The sequence below is a fragment of the Hyperolius riggenbachi genome, chromosome 12 (genome assembly GCF_040937935.1).
Source record: "Hyperolius riggenbachi isolate aHypRig1 chromosome 12, aHypRig1.pri, whole genome shotgun sequence".
Taxonomy (NCBI): domain Eukaryota; kingdom Metazoa; phylum Chordata; class Amphibia; order Anura; family Hyperoliidae; genus Hyperolius; species Hyperolius riggenbachi.
In genome coordinates, this window is record NC_090657.1 from 77,727,958 (window position 1) to 77,745,252 (window position 17,295).

At 42.4% G+C, this 17,295-nt stretch overlaps 1 long non-coding RNA gene across 2 annotated transcripts in view; it reads right to left on the bottom strand.

Moving 5' to 3' along the window:
• LOC137542453 (uncharacterized) overlaps positions 1–17,295 on the bottom strand; it is a 207,467-nt gene that overhangs the window by 53,641 nt on the left and 136,531 nt on the right. The window contains exon 2 of one of the 2 annotated variants that reach the window (XR_011025435.1): positions 14,398–14,471. The exons of the other annotated variant lie outside the window; for it this stretch is intronic. This is a non-coding gene — a long non-coding RNA (uncharacterized lncRNA). The remainder of the gene's footprint in view (positions 1–14,397; positions 14,472–17,295) is intronic. 2 annotated transcript variants of the gene reach the window in all.

Below are 17,295 nucleotides of genomic sequence, written 5' to 3' on the forward strand. Positions count from 1 at the left end.
ATGAATATCCATAACTCTCTTTTTGGTGATTAACCATCCACTCCTGCTCTAAATAGATTCTGGAATTCTGAGGTGTAATGGTTTCCTGTGATTGCTTTTGTCACTGTGGAGCTTTCAGTGCTGCTGTTCATCAGGGCAGTAGATTCAGGTCAGCGAAGGCCTCATGAGTGAAAAATGATAGCATTAGAAGAAGCGTGAAGAGTTATTTTTCACAGAGACAGCCAGTTGTCTGGCAACCTACACCAGGGCACTTAGCACCTTACCAGAATTGGCCACAACGCGGAGGACACTGAAAGAGGAACTTAACTGAACATAATGGATAAAATTGCACATGTTTTGTTACAGTATTCATTTATAAATTTTTCAGTCAGTTTTTACCCTTTGCAAAATCTTTCCTAACTCTGATTTACATTCTGAAATTTATCACAGATTGCTGCTGGCAAGGGAAATCACTGCGAAGTCTTGTTTTTTCTTCTCTGTGAAATGAGCAGGTACATCACCTGATCTCCCAGAGTGCTTTGAGACAGAAGGCTGCATGACATCATGGCCTAGGCTGTGAATTACTGGAAGGGTAGCGTGACATCCAAATATCCAGCAATAAATAGATATAGAAAGTGTTTCTGAAACTGAAACCAGGATAATTAACAAAATGTCTATCCTGAATGATTTATTACATTCTACCAAATTTGTGTTGAATTTTACTGTTCTCCTTAAAGCTTAAAGAGACACTGTAAGAAGAAAAATGTCCCATGGGGGGTACTCACCTCGGGAGGGGGAAGCCTCCGGATCCTAATGAGGCTTCCCCCACCGTCCTCTGTCCCACGGAGATCTCGCTGCAGTCCTCCGCACAGCGGCCCGACAGACCCGACAGCCTGTTCAATATTTACCTTTCCAGGCTCCAGCGGGGGAGCTGTTGCAGCTCTTCTAAAGGAGATAGGCGGAAATAGCCGATCTCCGTCGGGTCCACTCTACTGCGCAGGCGCAGGAGACTTTTGCCTGCGCAGGCGACTTTTGCCTGCGCAGTAGAGCGGCCGGACGGAGATGGGCTATTTCCGCCTATCTCCGTGGGAAGGAGCGGATACTGCTCCTGCGCTGGAGCCAAAAGGTAAATATTTACATCGCCGCCGCTCTGGGAGGATTTTTGCCGCCACCGTGGGACCGAGGAGGACGGGGGAACCCTTAATAGGATTCCCCCACCCGAGGTGAGTACCCCCTAGGGGAGTTTTTTTCGTTACAGATTTTCTTTAAAGTGAACCTCCAGACTAAAAATTGACTCAGCAGCACTGGAAAGGCCTGGTGTTTCTTTAACTGTTTCACAGCATCAGAACCTTTTTTCTCTTTTACAAGCCTCATTTTTAGCTGCACAGAAAAAAACTGCCCGGGCATTTTTCCCCTAATGCTGTGCAAAGCATGATGGGATTTCTGATGTTGTTGTTCTCGTTCTGCTGTTTTGGTGCAATTTTTTTGTTTTTTTACATTTTGAATTTGAGATTTGAAGCCTAGCGCATGCAGCTGGGAGGGGTGATCAGGACACAGGACAGTTGGAACTGTGTCTGCTGCTCCCTGTCACCTCCTTTCAACCAAAAAGATGGCTGCCCCCATGACAAAGATGGCAGCCCCCATGAATCACAAACATTTGCCTGTTCTTTTAAAACGGGGTGGGTAAGAGATTATATTACCTATCTATTCTAATTAACATAACTAATGTAACTTAATGACAGTATGTTTGTTTAGGCTGAAGTTCCCCTTTAAGATCTAACTGAATAACCTTTAACATAAAAATAAAGTAAGAGCTATAATACCTATATTATTATTTTGTTCTTGCCAAGAAGTTTTATTTAATTGGCATAACATGGTAGCATATGGATAGCAACCTGAAAATTACACATGTAGAAATATTTTGGCTTTCATATTTATGTTTTAGAGGAAAATGTATGTTGCTATGTGCAGCTGAACACTTTCTAGTATTCTGGTATTCAGGGCCTTGAAATAGCCCATATTGTAGGGCGAAACGATTGTCGACCTCCTCGGCACCTCCTTCCTGATGCATTGATGCTCAATAAGTATATGGTTTTATTGCTGCCAATTTTTTCTCTAGTACAATATATTTTTTTTATTAAATTAGTGATCAGGGATCAGTTTTGTAATATATTGTAATTTTTTTCTTTTTTTAGCAGAATATTTATAGTTGCAAACATTATGGCTAATTGACTATAGCAGATCACTTAGTGGACATGCTTTTAGCTGTGTTTTTCAAGAGCGAGCTGTCTTGTGTCCGTTCACTTAGGCCTCATGCACACCTAAAAATGAAAACGCAAACGTTTTGCATTTTTGTGCGCAGTTTTTTCCCCACTGCGTTTTTGTAAAAAGTGTTTTTCTAAGCGCTTTTTCAGAGCGGTTTTGTAATTTACTCCCTGACACAAGTCAGGAAGTGAACTCTTTGACCCGGAAAATAATAAATACAATGTATTTATTCTTAAAACGCGAATGCAATCGCTGCACAAAGCGATTGTGTGAGCATTTTGCGTTATTCCTATACCTTCCATTGTAGCAAAAACATCTCAAAAATTGTACAGGCACCGCTTTGCTGAGCGGATTGGAAACGAACCGCTCAGCTGTGAACTCTCTCATAGGGAATCATTGCACAAGCGTTTTGTGGGCGATTTAAAAAATCGCCTGCGCTTGAAAAAAGGTGGCCCCTAGTGTGAACGGGCCCTCACACAGCTAGAGCAGCCTAAAAGGTGCAGGTGCTGTAAGGCAGTAAAATGCAATGTCATGTCAATCAATGTTTGCATATCATCTTACTTATACTCTAAAGCAAATAAGACCAACCACAACACAGGCCACAGCCTCTGTCATTGGGGGTAAACACACAATTCAACTTAAACCAGATAACTTACAACAACCATATTTTTATTTTCTTATATTTACTTGAACAACTGAAGAGATTGCTGGTAAGGGGGTGATTACACCACACCAAGTCCATAAGTGACAGTCACTAAAGAACATGCCGTATCCCCAGTAAACTAGACGGCAACAAATACGGAAGGGAGGGCGGGAGGCAGCTCCCAATCCAGTCTCCAAGTGCCACAGAGGATTGTGCAGAGGTTCCTTATATGAACTCCTACCAAGATTCCAATTGGCGGGGCTTCAGATGAAGGGAAAACTTCAACACCAATGGTGTTACGTCTACAGTGCATTGGCTCAGACTCCAAGATCTGCTATACAGCAGCATCCTTCTGAAACTTCACAACCAGCACCTGTTACAAACAGAAACAGTACCACAGCCTTATACCATACACACAATCTACTGAGTCTTCAGCAATCCTGGGGATGCTGCTGCACCTTCATAGTTGCGATGTTCCCATTGCAGCTTGTTATTCAGCGCAGTGGCATTTTTTGTGCTAAGAATCTGAACTAACAGTTTGAATTCCTAATGATTTTTTATAAATGGCCTTTATAATTTCTTTAGTCGCTTAAGACCCAAGCCCAAATCTCTATACACCCATAGCCAAGGATTTTGGAAAGTGCTATATTAACAGATAACACATTTTGGTAGATATTAACCACTTATTTACCAGGAACACTCCCTGACTAAGATATCTCATAATGAACCACTCACCATAAATAAGGATAAAGATAAGAGCTTCTGACAGACATTGGGCTGTCCTGATCCTGCATTTGTCCAGGTTATAATTATTTTAGTATTTATAATTATTTTAGTATTTATAAGCACCAACATCTTCGCATTGCTTTACAGAGTTTATATAGTCTTATCACTAACTGACCCTCAGAGGGTCTCACAATCTGACCCCTACCATAGTCATATGTCTATCGCAGTCTAGGGCCAATTTAGAGGGAAGACAACTTGTTATCTGTATGTTTTTGGGGTGTGAGAGGAAACCTTAGTGCCCGGAGGAAACCCATACAAACACAGAGAACATACAAACTCCATGCAGATAGTTCCCTGTTTGGGATTTGAACTGGGGACTCAAGTGCTGCAAGGGGAGAGACACAGAAGCGCTGAGCTTTGAACCAGACCTATTTGAGTTTTATGCTCCGTTTCTACTGCCTGATGAAGTGGGAGATGCCCGCGAAACGCATTGCCCTTGCACTTTCTGGAGTATATAAATACATTTTTGTTGTCTTGAATATGCAAAACACTTGTGTGTGTCTGCTTGGAGGAGGTAAGTCCACCTTTGCCTCTCATTTTAAACATTTTAGAATATTTTATCCTTTTGGCGCCTCTGTCTGCTTATAAAGTAATTTGGTATACATTATACCCAGAGGATCAGCATGACAGCCAGGGACATTCTGAAACAGCAATTGTGGCCTCAGTATTCTTCTCCTGGCAGGTTGCTCAGCTCATCAGCCAAAAATAATTGACTCACACCTGCAGGGTTCATCAGTGGGCTTGTTTAACAGCCTAGCTCAAAGAGTAATGCTCAATTGTCCATGGCAGTCAGGCATACATTTGCATTGGTTTGCTAACCCAATTTCTGATTTGGTCACCAGAAATCACAAAGCATATCTGGACTAGTTATGATGTTGTTATACGTGCTTGAAATGTACACCTTTTGCATTTGCTGTTTTGTAAGCTGAGTGAGAAACGTTTCTATAAGTGCTAAACCTTTACTGGGAAAGTGACTAATTTTTATTTTGTGAATCTGGGTTGTAAACAGATGTTAAAAAGGTCAGTTGTCACAGAAGCTAAACCACCTACTGATTTCTTCATGTTTTGGGGACGTCAACTGAGATATTTCTATATTTCCATACCATAGTTTCCAGCCATCGACCTTTTGTCTCTTCATGTTCCATTGTTGATAATCTATAATTCATTTAGGATTCACCTAATGCAGAAGTGATAAGGGATATTTAGATTCATGCTTCGATGCTACACATTACTACATTTTCTTTTCTATCTTTTTTACCATTTTGAAAAAAAAATGTAGAATGAGAATTTGTTAAGTGAAAAAAGTAATCCTACTTACACTTAGAACTTCTATCTTCTGCAACACTTTAAAGAATACATAGTCATGTCACTGTCTGTTCTCAGAGGAGAATATAATCTAATTCCTACCACAGCCATAGTTTTATGCTCCTATCATAATCTTAAAGCTCCTACACACATGCAATTTTTCCACACAACCAAACCGAGGACATGACCAACCACACGACCAAGGGATTGCACGGCTTGCATTTTCCATGCAACAACCAACTGAACAACCAACTCATTTGCATATTGCGCACCCAAGCGGAACGATGGACTGCACAATGTAGCCTCATTCAAAAAAAGTACAAGTCATTCAAACAACTTGTACACACCCGGCCAACTGTACAATATCAGCCCTACAGTCGTGCGAGTCGATCCGCCTGTTGGATCGGGCAAACAGCCTGTTATCAGTCGTTTGTCTGATAGTTTGTCACACGTTCACACCCCAACTGTCGTCCAACAGACCAAGTTTGGATGATAGTTGGGTGGAAAAGTTGCACATGTGTATGAGCCTTAAAGAAAACCTGAACTGAAAATTAAAAGTGAAAATCAACATACCCAGGTCATACGTACCTCCCATGTAGTCTACTCCTCAATCTCTTTCTCCTCTCCTGTGTCCTGTTTGTCCACTGTGATCAAGGGAATTCTCTGTCCTCCATTTTGAAAATGGCGGTTACCCCATAACAGCTTCCTGGTCATCACACAGTTAAACTGTAACATCGCCCACTTGAGCCATAGGGAAACATGGACACACCAGCTCTCCTCTCAGCTGTAACTGACAGCAACTGATACATTTCAGTTCTGACAAAATGTTGTCAGAACTGGAAGGGATCATTGTCAGAAGAAAATAGTGAGCTTTTGAGAGGAACTGATGGCAAGATAACGATGTAATGTTCAATTGAAGTTACCTCATGTGTTTATTTTAAATAATTTTACTCAGTACAGGTTCTCTTTAAGACCAGTTTTGCGGGGAAACATTTGACTTATCCGTTTGTTTGTAGGATGTGGAAGGTTATCAATTTTCCCAGAAGAAACTTGCACAAATGAAGAGAAAACATACAAACTCTGTGCAGATAGTGTCCTGGCTCATATTTGAACATGGGATCCTGATGCTACAAGGCCGGGAATGGCATCTACATTTTTAACATGTTAGATGTTCAGTTCGATAAATTAATATAACATACTGGTACGAGGTATAGAAATGATCTTATCATTTTTGGAAGATGTCCAAAACAGTGGAATTAGTGCTGTATCTGGGTTAGGAATAATTTACCCTCTTTCTTTCCTATCCAACTTATTACTAAAAGTTGCTGAAGCAGATTATTTTTTGACCTAGCACATTTCAGTATTTGTTGGGTGGAGAAGTCAGATGATATGTATGTAGCTTACCGTGGTCATACTAGATCAGACGAATATTTTCTGAAGTCCTAAACTTCTCTGCAGTGTGTCGACAGCGAGTGATGTTCCTATTATTGCACATTACCCTGAGTGTAAATGCATTAACTTTAGTGTATAATGCTTAAAGGCAACACTTAACCTTACTGAGAGGCCAGTGCTAGCTAAGCATTCCCTTAGAATAAAAACTAATGTATAAGTCCCTTATCTTTTAACTACCTGGAAATCATTGCTCTGGACCTGAACTCTGCAGAGAGGAGAGCTAAACGGGTCTCAGGCATAATCTTTTCTGATGAGTTCATGTAGCGTGATGAGAACTATATGGCCTCTTGCATTCTTCATTCTAGACTGCACTGGAGATACAGAGAGACAGCAGAGACAGGCTGGGCTCTTCTGCGACGAGCAGCAACAAGAATCACAGTACAATTTCATACCCTGTGATTAGATAGTTCTGCTGTACTGTTTATTAATATTTTTCTGTGCAAAAGCTTTTTATCTTACATTTGTTTGTAGATATTTGTAAACTAGATCAGTGGACATGATGTAAAGCACACCGAAGTGTTCAGAAAGTTTAAAAAAAAAAGAATAGTAGACGTGATCTCCTTGGATTGCTTTTAGCGGTGGAGCAGCTTCTGGTATAGTGGCATAGGCCACAACCTCTCTATTAACTAATGATCTTTCTCGATTCTGAAACAATATAGTACTCTGACATTGGGCCTACTAGCTTTTTCCTTTTTTATTTCTTTCCTTTTGCTGTTTTCTTCAACTTATGTGATTTTGACCAAAGCGCTGACTAATTTCATAAATGTTTGGAGCTCCAGTTGCATCAATTTTTCTCGCTTTTTATGTATTTTGGATGTTGAAGTGTTATGCTTTTATGCGTCCATGCCTGGACACCAATATTTACTGTTATGTAACAAGCCCCTGGCAGCCGTTCTGTCCCTCGCTGCAGCTCCGGTGGTCCAGGGTCCCCTCCGTTGCAGGCTCCTGACCATGTGAGTGCGATCACCTGCAGCACTCGTGCAGGCGCATTAGATGCCGACCCAGCGAGGTCGGCATCTGCTGGGCACAAGCCCAATGATAGAAATCGCTCATGCACATCTTCATTCTTTCATGCACAACCACTTCTTTTTGCTGGGCTTGCTTGATTCACGACTCGCACATGCACAGTTCAGAATCACTCATGCACACCCACACGCACTTCCTCTGGATTATTCGATTGAGAGGGCTAGTTCAATATAAAAAGGACGAGGATAAGGAGGGTACCCCAAAGACAACGAGGATGGTCACCAGCAGCTAATCCACCCTACCATGGACTTAATTCACTTTTTTTCAACTTTTCATGGGTACTTTAAGCCCAACCCCTGATGCCCCTCTGCAGCCGTTAATAAGTAAAATATAAATGAATAAATAGCCTACCTACTAAGGAACAGGAGATTTCAACAGGGGCTTTTTCAAAGGAGAGACACAGTTTTGCTTTCCTAACACAGATAGTGTTTGGTAGTACAGTATAATCTAGTTGTAGTAAACTAAAAGGCAGAGGCGTATCTAGAGGGGTGCTTGCATGGGTCGTGCCATAGGCACCACAGCAGGGACCAGGAAAAGCAGTTTACTATATCAGAAGCTTACTATATCAGAAATTGTCCTAGAAATGTCCCAGCAGGCCTTGGTACATTCTCTGCTGCATAGGACCAACTTTGTCCTCCCACTGGAGGTACAGTACAAGCAATTGCACATTTAATGGACTACAAGGTTAAGTATACCTTAAGGCTCCGTAGCCAGACTGGACAGTGTAAAATGTGTACAGTGTAAAACCAAGGAGGGTGGAACTTAAATTTCTATTGTCCTGCTTCAACTTTTATAGTGTCAGGCCAGTAATATACAAAGGGACACCAGACAACCTGTGCCAGCCTGTCCTGTGTGTGAAATAATACATGTCCACCTCTAGTGCATTGTGATCTAATGTGTCTACAGCGGTTTTACTGGAGGGTTACAATACATTAGAATGGTTGGAGACTGGGGAGGGCTGGTTGCCAATGTAGTTCTAATTAAGCATGTTTAACCAGTTCACCCCAAGTGGTTTTTACCCTAATGGACCAGAGCACTTTTCACCTGTCAGTGCTCCTCCCTTTTATTCCCTAATAACTTTATTACTACTTATCAGAACAAAATGATCTATGCCTCGTTTTTTTCACCACCAATTAGGCTTTCTGTGGGTAGTACATTTTGATTTTGATTTACTCTATATGCGTTTTAACGGGGAAAATAAGAAAATAGTGGGAAACAATTCATTATTTCTCAGTTTTCGGGCATTGTAGTTTTAAAATTAAACTTTCTCCTGTGCTTAAAACAGACACATTTTGTTTGCCCAGTTGTCCCAATTATTAAACCGTTTAAATTATGACCCTATCACAATGTATGTTGACAATATATTATGTGGAAATATAAGTGTTATTTTTCTGTTTTTTTTTCTTTTTTTGTCCGATCCATAATTACAAGCCCCTATGTAGTAAAGGTTTAGTAATATTCCCTCATAAAATATAAAAAAGCTGAGTCCCTAAAGCAACTATTTATGTTTTTTTTTTTAAACTGATTTTTTTTTTGTATAAATGTTTTCTTTCTTTTTGGGGGGGGGGGGCTTTGGAAGTGTAAGTTATTAATTTTTAATTAATATTGTGTATACGTATATGATTATGTATGTGCCTGTATGTGTAATGTAACTTTTTGGCCATAAGATGGTGGTAGTGAACACTCTCCTGTTCACTAGGAAGTGTTCACTTTTTTTTAACATTTTACTGAACTGTGACGGCTTCCTGTTTTATGAATGGTCATGGCCGCTGATCGCAGTCACATCCATTCATTCCAGGCATTGCGATTGGGTAGAGGACTTCTTCCCCAATCACTTAACGCGGAGACCCAACAGGTAACGGCACCGGGAGCGGCGCGCACACGTGCGGAGCGGGAGCGAGCAACTTATTAAAACGTCCTGTTGCCGTTAACAGGCTCAAACAGGACGTTTTAATAAGTCAGTTTGCCATTAACTGGTTAAGTGAATGTAAACAAAAAAACTAAAAAAAGATACTATTGAGAGGGAATGCTCTGGGTCCTATAGAGCCTTCCTGTTCCTCTTACGGTCCCCTCATTCCAACGCTGTCACCCCCGTCCTTAGCAGTATTTGACCAATCATGCTCTGTGCCACCTCGGGAGGCTTCAGAAGTTTTCGGGGGCCCGAGTGCTCTTGAAGAAGGGTGGCTCCGCACTGCGTCTATGTGAGCACTCTTTCCCCCGCGCTCTTGCAGGCACATTACAGAGCCACCCGTCTTTGGGATCACTCGGGCTCCCGAAGACTTCCGAAGCCTCCCGTGGCAGCAGATTGGAACGAGGTGAAATCGCTGGAACGAGGGGACTGTGAGAGGAATGTGAATGCTCTATAGGACCCAGAGCTTTCCTTCCCTCTCCATAGGTAAGTATCTATTATTTTGTTTTTGTTTTTTGTCTCCACGTGATTAAACTGATTTCTGTACACTCAGTCAGTAATAGAAGGATTATTGACCAGTCTTATTTTATTTAATTTTAAGCTAATTTAGTTATAAGTACATTACCACCTTATAGAGTAATGTCCATCCCAACAATGTCTTTCCCACCATTCCACATCTATTATTATTATTATTGATTGTATTTATAAAGCGCCAACATATTACGCATCGCTGGACATTAATTTAGGTTACAGACAATATTTAGGGGTGACATACAGCAATATGACAATACAGAAATACAAGAAAACCAGATCACACAGCACAGTATGAGTACCAGGTAATGCTTAGTCAGTCACTGGAGGGGAGCATGGAGATTAGGCAAGTTAGGTTCACTCAAATGCATAGCATGGGTGCACAGTAATGGAGGTGCATGATCAGGTAGGACACAAAAGGAGGAGGACCCTTCCCGAAGGTTTACAATATAGAGGGAGAGGTAGGGACACGAGAAGTAGGGGACCAGAGTTCAGGTGTGGGTTTAGAGCAATTGTGAGGGGTGGTAGGCCAGAGTGAAAAGGTGAGTTTTGAGGGCCTTCTTGAAGGTGGTGAAGGAGGGGGCTGTCCTAATGGGTGGAGGTAGGGAGTTCCATAGTGTTGAAGCGGCTCTTGAGAAGTCTTGGAGGCGTGCATGGGACTGGGTGATGCGGGGGACGGTCAGGCGAAGTTCATTGGCGGAGCGGAGTGAATAGCTTGGTGTGTATCTCTGAGTAAGATCAGAAATGTAGGTTGGACAGGTTTTGTGGACAGATTTGTAGGTCAGACACAATATCATGAATCTGATTCTGGACTGGTTAGGAAGCCAGTGGAGGGATTCATGGAGGGGAGCCGCCCTGGTGGAGCGATGGGAGGAGTGGATAATTCTGGCTGCCGCATTCATGATGGACTGCAGTGGGGCTATTCGGGTCATGGGGAGACCAGACAGAAGGGCATTGCAGTAGTCGAGGCGGGAAATTATGAGGGCATGGATGAGGAGTTTGGTGGTGGCAGAGGTCAGGAAAGGGCGAATCTTACAGATGTTACGAAGGTGGAAGTTGCAGGACTTTGTGAGGTTTTAGATGTGGGGAGTGAAGGAGAGTGCGGAGTCCAGTGTGACACCCAGACAGCGGGCTTGATAGGTAGGGCGAATGGTAGTGTGGTTAACAGTGACCTGCACATCAGGGATGGCCGGGGTGGGAAGATCATAAATTCCGTTTTGTCTAGATTTATGGCCCATACTCACGGGCTCCAATTGTCGCCCGTGAGTATGAGACGCAACACGGGCGCACACCCCGAACCGTCGCTCGCCGCTGCTGTCGCCGGGCGATTGGCGCGGTCAATCGCCTGGCGACAGTTGCCGCCTCAACTGCTGCTAGTCCGCGTGAGTATGCAGACTAGCGATAGCAACCTCTATCCACAACACGGAGCTTCCGGCGGCGGGGGAGGAACGTCGGCGACAGCTTCCGTCGCACAGCTGATCCCTCTTCCGCGTGTGTACGCGGAGGGACCTGGTGACGAGCTGTCGCCGAACTGTCGTGCACACGCTCCCGTGTGCTAGCGACAGCCCAAAAAAGTTGCCCGTGAGTATGGGCCATTAGTTTCAGTAACCTAGCGGACATCCAGGAGGAGATGGCAGATAGGCAGGAGGAGACCTTGTCCATGGTAGTGGTGGATATGTCACGGGTGTGGAGGTAGATTTGGGTGTCATCTGCATACAGATGATAGTTAAAACCTCTTTACTTGTATTCCCCTCACCCTCAGAATGATAAAAATGGAGATTATGACAGTTTTGTTTAGAAGTATGCTGCAATCGATGAGGGCTGAAAATGCAGACACAGTTCATAATTTATTTTGTGTAATGAAAGTTTTTTTAAGGTATTTTAGACAGATGATACTGAGCTTGTCCCTGGATACATACGATCAGTGATGTTTATCTTGCCCTCTTATGGCTGAGCCTAGCCTCTTTTGCATATGGTAGATTTCTGCTATCAATAACAGTTGAGCTAGCCACATCTACCTCTTCCGTGACCTGGCATTGATTATTCTTTGATGTTGAAACGCTCCTTGCTTCATTATCTTGCTATCTTTACTGTCACTGTACATTGTTTTTATGATACCATCTTCCAGATATGAGGAGGTACTCATGATGAGCTGACAGGCTTTCATGATTCAATAATAATATTATAAAGATGTTGTATTATGGTCCCTATTCACAGATTCTTTACGAAAAATTGGCTCATTTGAGCCATGTTACTGGTGTAAATACTTGTGCATGTCTTATGTCTGTCGGACCATAAGGTCCATCTATTTTGCACAAGTATTTACAACTATCTTGAAGTGCACACATGTTGCAGCTCTCCTGCGCACTGTGTGCAGTATGAGGAACCAAGAAAGGGGAGTGAATGATCGTTCCTAGGGTTCTAAGCAGAGCAGAGTGGGGGCCATAGCTTCACTGGAGGGTATGGATGGTGCTGTGACATATGTCACACTCACAAAACATTATTAAAAGCAAGAAAAAAATAAACAAAACACTTGGTTCAGGGGTACCTTAATGTGGCACTGTTGTGACATATAATAGAATGCAGTAAATATTCAGGATGCATATGTATTAGTATGCTACACAGTCAGTTGGGTGCAGGGGGAGTTAAGTGACGGCTCACCTGCCAGTACTGAAATATGTCGCCGCCTGAGATAAATATTATAAAGTAAATAGGAGAGGAAGGATTCTACAATGGGCAAACATTGACTAAATAATTTATAGATGAATATTGTAAAAAAAATTGATCAACAATACATCAACTTGTATTACTGATTTAGCTTTTGTACTAAGATACAAGTTTATCACTGCTGCTGAGTCATCAGCTTTCTGTAGTTATGTGTTATCATGGTCAAATCCAGGGGCGTTGCTAGCTAGGATCTGAAGAGTTTCAGGGCACTTTTGGGCACTCTGCCAGGAAATGATTGTGGCCATGCACCAGAATGTGGGTGTAGTCATTGGTGGAGCCAAATTTAAATGAACTTAACAGCGTCCTAAGTAGGCCTGCCCAGCAAAATGCCCCCATAGAAGAACCACAGCTCCCTGAAAGCCCCCATAAAGGCATCACAGTGCCCAGCATATCCGCAACTGATGCACCACAGCTCCCAGCATGCCCCCCATTGAGGCACGACCACTGACTCTGCCTATGGGACATCCGGGGCACCCCAGAATGGTTCCAGGGCATGTGCCACTGATCTTTGGGCCTAGCAACGCCCCTGGTCAAATCCATTCCGCAGCTGTCCCTTCAGAAAGCTGCATGCTGCCTCCTCAATTGTGCTACCGTGGTCTGAAGTTCATAAATGTTGCCACTGTGCATAGGCTGAACACTCCCAGCTATGAGTGCGAGAACAAAAGCATGTGGTTGCATGTGTGCAGTAGCTAGTGATTGGCTTTGTCGGCCAGCTCTTGCAGGGTCACTGCTGCTCAATGGAACAACAATGGTCTGGAAGAAGCTCCAGGTAAGTTAAACTGGGCACCTTACTGTCACTTAAAGTGTACCTGAGATGAGGGGGCATAAAAGTTTTATACATATCTGGGGCTTCCTCCAGCCCCCTCTGCGCAGATCGCTTCCACGCTGACGTCTAAATCCTTCTAGATGCTCTGGTAGCAGCCCCATTTTCCGTTGCCAGTTGGCACAATGTGGCCAAAAACACTCCCCCATCTCGCTCTTGTGGCTGGAAGCAATTTGCAACTGCTCTTAGTACTGCGCAGGCGCGGAACGCTCCCAGGCAGTGGGAGCATGGTGGGACCACGCATGTGCAATACGCCTGACTGACCGTGAAGAACGGGGCTGCTACAGGAGCATCTAGAAGGCTTTAGACGCTGGTGTGGGAGTGATCTGCGCGCAGGGGGTTGGAGGAAGCCCCAGGTATGTATAAAACTATTATGCCACCTCACCTCAGGTTCACTGGTTTCCTTTAATGTTGGTTTGACAGCTTTACCTCTTTATTATTAATTTCTATGTGATGACTATTTCTTTCATTTTCTGGTGGTTATATGTGACTGTGAATTACCATTTTGATACATTGTACCATGTTCTAGTCAATAAAAATTATTTATATATAAAAAAGAAGGGGTTGGATTGATAGCGTAGATATGTAGCATTATTGATCCTTTCTAGACGTTTAGGAAACACTTACAGTACGTAGAAGTAACACTTTAGAAACTGACAGTAAGCAAGCAACAAGACTTGCCTTTACCACTTATCTTGAGGGAAGGCCTGCAATATCTCAGTGGGAGAAAAAATGACTACAGGTTCAAATTAGCCTGTAACGGGACAGAAGATTTAAACCATGTTAAACACCATTGAAGGTTTTAGGACTGCAGTCGCGTGCCCTTTCCTGTAAATCTCCTCAGGCTCATTTTAGTGGCACACTTCTCCAAGCCATTACAGAGGCACCAACATCTTGAAATATTACATCCTTCAAAACCTTACTGCGCATTTTCCACACTCCATCTCTTACCCACAATCAGTGTTTTGACCACGCTTCGATCTCCAGAAGAGAAAGGGTCCCGCTTTTTAATTTCCGTAATGTTTCTATACAGGGGGAGGCAGAGAAAGCAGCTAATTAAAAAAGGGGAAAAAAAGACTGTTAAAAGCCGACAGTTCGACAATAATTCTGTTCCGTTGTGCCGGAGAAGTTAATGTGGCTGCCTCTTAACACAGATGTTTTAATTAGGCACTGTTAATAAAGGGAATATTGTAGAGATTAAAAAGCCAACACGAATATGTGAATGTAAAATGCTAGCACACAGTGTAACACTGGTCATTAGCAACAGTTCGTAAAAGAAACAATAGATATAAAAGGCAGATTATAAACAATGTTACTACAGAGTAATGTGCCTGGAACAGATTCTTGAAGACCTTGTAATTCTTGCTTCTCACTGAAGTGGATACGATTTCACGCAGGCTGTTAAGGTCAGCCTCTGGTTGGAAACATTATACATGTATACACATTTTTATGCAGAATTTTATTGTGATAGCAGGGCTGTTATGGAATCTGAGAAACTATTTAAATAAAATCTTTAAATAGAGAGTCATAGGTCAAAATGTCTCATTCAAAGTATATGATGAACACCACTCACTAGCAGGTAAAAGAAGCACTTAGAGCATGTATAGGTGGACTTGGCTGGCAATGCACATATTCCTGTCCAAATCTTAGACCTCAGTGGCGTAACTACAATTCATGGGAAAACTTTAATGGGGGCCCCCAATGTGCATATCCCTTCCCTTGCCTCCCATTGGTGCCCTTCACAGCCTGCGGGCCCATTTCACAAGGGCCATAAAACAAGTGTGGCCATCATGATCGTCACACCCAAAACAAGTGTAGCCACAAAAGCACATGATCTGCAGTTTAGTTCCCTGTATGGGAGGAAGGGAAGGTTAGTAGTTATACAGGGAGTGCAGAATTATTAGGCAAGGTGTATTTTTGAGGAATAATTTTATTATTGAACAATAACTATGTTCTCAATGAACCCAAAAAACTCATTAATATCAAAGCTGAATATTTTTGAAAGTAGTTTTTAGTTTGTTTTTAGTTTTAGCTATTTTAGGGGGGTATCTGTGTGTGCAGGTGACTATTACTGTGCATAATTATTAGGCAACTTAACAAAAAACAAATATATACCCATTTCAATTATTTTTACCAGTGAAACCAATAGAACATCTCAACATTCACAAATATACATTTCTGACATTCAAAAACAAAACAAAAACAAATCACTGACCAATATAGCCACCTTTCTTTGCAAGGACACTCAAAAGCCTGCCATCCATAGATTCTGTCAGTGTTTTGATCTGTTCACCATCAACATTGCGTGCAGCAGCAACCACAGCCTCCCAGGCACTGTTCAGAGATGTGTACTGTTCTCCCTCCTTGTAAATCTCACATTTTATGATGGACCACAGGTTCTCAATGGGGTTCAGATCAGGTGAACAAGGAGGCCATGTAATTTTTTTTTTCTTCTTTTATACCCTTTCTTGTCAGCCACGCTGTGGAGTGCTTGGACGCGTGTGATGGAGCATTGTCCTGCATGAAAATCATGTTTTTCTTGAAGGATGCAGACTTCTTCCTGTACTACTGCTTGAAGAAGGTGTCTTCCAGAAACTGACAGTAGGACTGGGAGTTGAGCTTGACTCCATCCTCAACCCGAAAAGGCCCCACAAGCTCATCTTTAATGATACCAGCCCAAACCAGTACTCCACCTCCACCTTGCTGGCGTCTGAGTCAGACTGGAGCTCTCTGCCCTTTACCAATCCAGCCATGGGCCCATCCATCTGGCCCATCAAAACTCACTCTCATTTCATCAGTCCATAAAACCTTAGAAAAATCAGTCTTGAGATATTTCTTGGCCCAGTCTTGACGTTTCAGCTTGTGTGTCTTGTTCAGTGGTGGTCATCTTTCAGCCTTTCTTATCTTGGCCATGTCTCTGAGTATTGCACACCTTGTGGTTTTGGGCACTCCAGTGATGTTGCAGCTCTGAAATATGGGCAAACTGGTGGCAAGTGGCATCGTGGCAGCTGCACGCTTGACTTTTCTCAGTTCATGGGAAGTTATTTTGCGCCTTGGTTTTTTCACATGCTTATTGCGATCCTGTTGACTATTTTGAATGAAACGCTTGATTGTTCGATGATCACGCTTCAGAAGCTTTGCAATTTTAAGAGTGCTGCATCCCTCTGCAAGATATCTCACTATTTTTGACTTTTCTGAGCCTGTCAAGTCCTTCTTTTGACCCATTTTGCCAAAGGAAAGGAAGTTGCCTAATAATTATGCACACCTGATATAGGGTGTTGATGTCATTAGACCACACCCCTTCTCATTACAGAGATGCACATCACCTAATATGCTTAATTGGTAGTAGGCTTCCGGGCCTATACAGCTTGGAGTAAGACAACATGCATAAAGAGGATGATGTGGTCAAAATACTAATTTGCCTAATAATTCTGCACTCCCTGTAGGTGTGAAAATCATTATGGCCACAAGTGTTTTATAACCCTTGTAAGATGGGCCCTGTGACCACCAAGGGGAGGCAAGGGAAGGGGTGTGAACATTGGGAAAAGAAATCAGTTATTAAAATCTAAAACAGATTGTAAGTAGGTGTACTAATGTCCTGAGGAAGGATTGCCAAGGTTGGTATAAATATTTTATTGTGCACAAAAACTACATATTTTCCTGATGATACCTACTTCCTCAGATGTCGTTTCCTTACTTAAAGAGACACTGAAGTGAAAAAAAAAATGATATAATGAATTGGTTGTGTACTATGAATAATTACTAGAAGATTAGCAGCAAAGAAAATATTCTCATACTTTTATTTTCAGGTATATAGTGTTTTTTCTAACATTGCATTATTCTATAATA